This window comes from Trichosurus vulpecula, chromosome 3, assembly GCF_011100635.1.
Source record: "Trichosurus vulpecula isolate mTriVul1 chromosome 3, mTriVul1.pri, whole genome shotgun sequence".
Taxonomy (NCBI): Eukaryota; Metazoa; Chordata; class Mammalia; order Diprotodontia; family Phalangeridae; genus Trichosurus; species Trichosurus vulpecula.
Window position 1 is genome coordinate 16,590,106 of NC_050575.1, and position 5,823 is coordinate 16,595,928.

Sequence of the window (5,823 nt, forward strand, 5' to 3'; positions counted from 1 at the left end):
ACTAACAGTCTTTTTTTTTTCTAGTGAAAATGTTTATTTTTTTCCAATTACATGTAAAAACAATTTTTAACATTCATTTAAAAAAAATTTTTAAGTTCCAAATTCTCCCCCTCCCTCTCTTCCTTCCCCTCTCTTTGAGAAGGCAAGCAGTTTGATATAGATCATACATGTGCAGTCATGCAAAACATATTTCCATGTTAGCCATGTGGCAAAAGAAAACACAGGGCAAAAAAAACCAACTAGAGAAAAATAAAGAAAGTAAAAAATAGTATGCTTCAATCTGCATTCAGACTCCGTGAGTTATTTCTCTGGAGATGGAGAGCATTTTTCATCCTAAGTCCTTCAGAATAGTCTGGGATCATTGCATCGCGGAGAATAGCTAAGTCATTCACAATTGATCATCTTACAATATTGCTGGTACTGGGTACAATGTTCCACTCATTCTCATTTCATTTTATTTCAGTTCATATAAATCTTCCCAGGTTTTTCTGAAAGCATCCTGCCCATCATTTGTTATAGCACAATGGTATTCTGTCACAATCATGTAGCACAACTTAGCCATTCCCCAATTGATGGGCATCCCTTCAATTTCCAATTCTTTGCAACCACAAAAAAGGAGCTGCTGTAAATATGCTTATACATATAGGTCCTTTTCCTTTTTTTTTTAATCTCTTTGGGATGCAGAACTAGAAGTGGTATTCCTGGGTCAAAGGATATGCATAGTTTTATAGCCCTTTGGGCATAGTTCCAAATTGCTCTCCAGAATGATTGGATCAGTTCAGAACTCCATCAACAATGCATTAGTGTCCCAAGTTTTCCACATCCCTTCCAACATTTGTCATTTTCCTTTCTGTCATATTTTCTTTCCTGTCATATTATCATTTTCCTTTTCTGTCACATCTGATAGGTGTGAGGTGGTACCTCAGAGTTGTTCGATCTCTTAATTGCCAAATCATCCTTCTTGACTTCAAAGGCTGAAGAGAGAATCAAGTCCCTAAAATTCTGTCCGGAGACATTAAAGAGAGACCTACTACCTACAGCAAAAAGAGGTCTACTACTCCAAACCTCAAAGATTCAGGGAACCCAACACCAGGAGGTAGAAGTCAAAACAAGTACTCCAGGACTCAAGACAAGAACAAGGAAGGCCAAGTATCCCACCCAAAAGTACAAGAGGGTTTGAGAGGGAAGCACTAGGCCCTGGTACAAAGCCTCTATTGACGAACTGGAACTAAAGCTCAAAAATAAGTAAATTAAAGAAAACACCAAAGAGCATCAGAAATTATTGACAATTTAACTCCTTAACAACTGTAAGCAAATACATGGCTTTTCTACAAGGACTACAGGAATATCTAGAAGAAATGAAGTAGGATATAAAATGTGAAAAAAAAAAAAAGCTCTTAAGGAAAAAAATTGGAAGGAGAATAAGTAGCTTAAAAGAGAAAGAGGTAAACCTTACCCAAGTAATGGAATCCCTGAAAACAGGAACAAGACAAATCATAAATCAATGATGACATATATAAAACAGCAAAAAATATTAGGACAAAATTAAAGCACTGAAAAAAAAAAGGATAAAAATGTCAGCTGACATTAAAAAAAATTGACCTGGAAAGCAGGTCAAAAAGAGATCATCTGACTCCCTAAAAACCATGATTTTTTTTAAAAGCCTGGTCACTATATTTCCTGGACCCACAAATGAAAACTATCCAAATCTATTAGAATCAGAAAGCAAAGCAAAGATTAAAAAAAAAAACCACCAATGATCTAAAAGGAACCCTAAATGAAAAAGTTACAAAAATAATATGGATAAACCACAGAGCTCCAATGTCAAATAAAAAATATTTCTAGCATCCAGAAAAGAAACCGATAATGTACCAATTCTACCAAAAACCAAGGGAGATCTTGAAGTACAATACTCTAGTAGTCAAAATGGGATAGGCTTACAACCAAGAATACTTTACCCTGCAAAATTGAATATAATTTTACAAGGGAGAGATGGATCTTTAATGGAATAGAAGACTTTGAAGTGTTTCAGACAAAAAGATTGGATCTGAGTTGGAACTTTGATATGCAAAAACTCAAGTCCAGAGAAACCTAGAAAGCTAAATTTATCTGAGTAATCGAAAGAACCTATATGATGATATAGTACTAACATTCTAATAGGGAGAGAAGAAACAAGTGTCCCCTCAGAAGCTTAATGTATTCAAAGGGTCCTGAGGGAGTTAAATAAGAAAAAGGGGAGAGGGGAGATTAATTCTGATCTGAGGGCAAAAGGAAGAATACATTAGTGTAGAAAGAAAAAAAGGGTATGGAATTTGCTACTCATAATTAAGGTGTGGGAGAAATATGGAGGAAGAGTTGGGAGGACTGGTCATGAGATATTTCGTGTTCTGCTTTATCTATGGAAATGCTTTGTTTATGTTTAAGTTCAGAATTAAAAATTAAAAGGAAAAGCAATTGATCTTTGCAACTGCCTGGGACCACATGTGCTTCCTATTCCATCTTGAAGATTATTATACTAATATAAAGCCTGAGGGAGTAAAGCGGAATGGGGAAGGATGGAGGTGCCCTGTCTCACTGGAAGCCCTATGTCTGGGCTCAGATGGACTAGGTTTAGTTCTAAAGGAGCTTGACTTAATATAAGAAAGTGGATGTGGCTTTTCTCCAAATCTCAGGCTCAGTATGACCACACTTGGAGTTACTCTAACAAAATTTTCTTTTAAAAAATACTAAGCTTGGTTTCATACGTAGGCTCTGCCCTAAAAGGAACTTATAGGGTCACTTTTAGAAAATTACTCATTGCATAGACTACAGAGTAGTACATATCAAATACAGGAGAGCTATTTACTTCCTCTACCACAAAGAAATATTTAAAATACAAAAGACTGATAAACACACATTTTAATAGATCTTTATTGATAAATTTATCACCTAGACTTTCATTCCTTTTCCCCTTCCTCTCCCTCCTAGAGAGTCATGACTTAGAATTAGGATTTTTTTCCTAAAAAAAAACTTTTAAAAAATGAGCAAAACTGGTCAACACATTGAGAAAAGCTCTTAGACCCAGATCTCTGCAAAGAAGCCAGAGGAGGTACCCATTCATATCTCTTCTTTGAGTCAAGCTTATTCTTTATGACTTTGCAACATTCATTTAAAATAAAATGTTTTGTGATTGTTGCTCTTTGGATTTACATTGTGGTAGTCATTATGTATTTTGTTTTCCTGACCCTGTTTATGTCACTCTGCCCCAGTTTGAGTAAATCTTTTCATGCTTTTCTGCATTTCTTATGCCATGACTTCTTACAGCACAGTAACAGTCCATTACATTCAGGGGTGTGATGGAACTAGCTATAATTGACCTACAAGACCGGATTGTTAAATTTTCAGTTGGGGTGTTTACACTTTAGAAATCAGCAATCACTACAAGTCAGGGCTTGATTTATTGTTTTGCTAATTGTCTAGAGTTAAGAAAGTATTAATAATGCAGATTAAAAAACATATGTGCAACATTTATCAGCACACCTTTGAGTACATTAGTGTACCATAATCTGTTTTGCCAATCCCCAATTCATAAGCATATGAATTGTTTACAATTTTTTGATGCCACAAAAACTTCTGCTATAAACATCTTTAGCGGATATGGAACCTATTTTTGCTCTCTGATTCCCTTATTCCTAACAATGTAATATCCTAGTCAAAGGGCGTATTTTTAGGTACTTTATTCGCGTTATTCCAAAATTTGCATTACTCCAGAAAACGGTTGCACCAATTCACAGCTGCACTAACAGGCCACAGCACGCCTGAATTTCCACAACCCCTCCAATATTAACTATAGCCTTCTTTTCTTATCTTCGCCGATTTCCTGGACGTGAAGTGACCTGATAGCAATCCTTTATCAAGCGCCTACTATGTGCCTAGCCCCGGGGATACACAAAGCGCTCAAGGAGCGCATACCTAAAGAGGAAGACAAGTTTCGAACAACTAAATTTCAAACCAGATAGATATAGGACAACCTCGGTCCTTGACAGCTGGGGCTTCGTGCCTTTCTTTAAATCCCCAGCGCTTGGCACAGTTTCCGGCACACAGCAGGCATTTAATAAATGCTTGTTGATGCTTTTGTAAAACGGGTGTTACTGTTGGTGAAAAAGGTCCTGGACTTGGGATAATTTTGATTTTGTTACTTGGCCTTGATCGCCCAGTTTTCCTTCTCTGCGAGCAGAGATTAATAATTTTTGCGCCATCTGCCTCGGGCCATCGTCTTGCGGAAAGGCTTCCGCAAAGGCCTAAGAGTTGTTTGGCCATTGTAGTATGGCCCTCACGGGGTAGTGGGGAGGGGGCGGGGGCGGGAGAGGAGGGGGAGGGGGGGAGGGGAGGAGGCTGGGGCGGGGGAGGGGGACGGTTTCTTGCCTAATAAGGGAAGCCCAGGCTGGAACGCCTGGGCAGCTCCGGGCAAATCAATCCCAACGCCCGCGCCCTGGGCGAAGGGGTCCACAGCTAGGGCTGGAGGAGATAATTTAGAAAACCGCGGGCTTTAAAGAATCTTCTTCCCGCGTGCCGGGTGCAATCCTTCCGGCTTGGGCGACATCAGAGAGAACCAGCCACGACTAAACTTAGCACATTTTGCTTTTAAATTCCAGTTCTCCGTGTACTTCGAATTATTTTCGTTTATTTCTCTTTCTGCGGTGATTTTGGGGTTGTCGGTTTTTTAAAAAAGAAAACCAAGGCAGGAAAACGTTTTCCTGCCCCATGGCCCGTACGGGGATCGAACCCGCGACCTTGGCGTTATTAGCACCACGCTCTAACCAACTGAGCTAACCGGCCACTGCTCGTGAGCTCGTCTTTTTGGTTTCTAATAGAGAGTTCACGAGCCTGTCGGGCCCTTTCTCGTTTCCGGGGCCGTTGCCGTAGTTTTGCCTTGTTTTTCAATAATCCTGGCATCGTTCGAGATCCATTAGGAAGAGAAGCGGCCGCTCTGACCCGGACAGCACGCGGCCGCGAAGCGGGGGGAGCCCGGGAGCCCCGGCGGGAGCGTGGGCAGGGAAGGAAGGGGCTTCACAAACCAGCGATCGCCCCGCCGGGCGGCCTGCCACGCCTTCCCTGCCTCTTATCCCCTCCGGTATTTTTGCACAATGTTGTGTCTAAAAAACTGCCAGCCGCCATCCCCGGGCGAGGAGAGAGAGGCACAAAATAGTGAAAGGTTTATAGCTGAAGACTGATATTGGAAGTTCACACGCGCACACATAGATAATGTGTTAGATACGTACGTATAGAGTCAAGCACTTATTAAGCGCCTACTATATACGCCAGGTCTCAAGCTGCTCACAGTCTGATGGGACAGACAGCGTACAAACAAGCTGTATCGCGGATAAAAAGAAAATGCCGGCTAAAGGGGGAGTTTATTATCTATTGTGTTTCTTTGTAGCCTCGGCCCTTGGCACGGTGCCAGGCACACAGTAGGTGCTTGTTGTGGTTCAGTCCTTCTTCAGTCATGTTCGACTCTGTGACCCCGTTTGGGGTTTTCTTGGCAGAGATCCTGGAGTGGTTTGCCATTTCCTTCTCCGGCTCATTTTACAGGTGAGGAAACTGAGGCAAACCAGGGTGAGTGACGAGGCTAGTCCGTGTCTGAGGCAGAACTGGAACTCTGGAAGAGGAGTCTTCAGGCCTTGCGTTCTGTCCTAGCTGCCGTAGAGGCCTAAATTTATTAAGGAAGTGCTTCATGGATGTTTATTGATGACTCACTGACCTTAATCCGAGCCCTTCAGCAGCTCCTTCCGGGGCTGGGACTACGATAAAAGCCTTTTCACTGATGTCCTTGCTTCCGGTCTG

The 5,823-nt window shown here is 41.3% G+C and overlaps 1 non-coding gene across 1 annotated transcript; it reads right to left on the reverse strand.

Annotated features, from left to right (window-relative positions):
* Positions 1–4,744: 4,744 nt before the first annotated feature.
* On the reverse strand, positions 4,745–4,818 carry TRNAI-AAU. The gene has a single exon. It is a non-coding gene; the product is annotated as a tRNA-Ile (tRNA).
* Between the last annotated feature and the right edge of the window lie 1,005 nt (positions 4,819–5,823).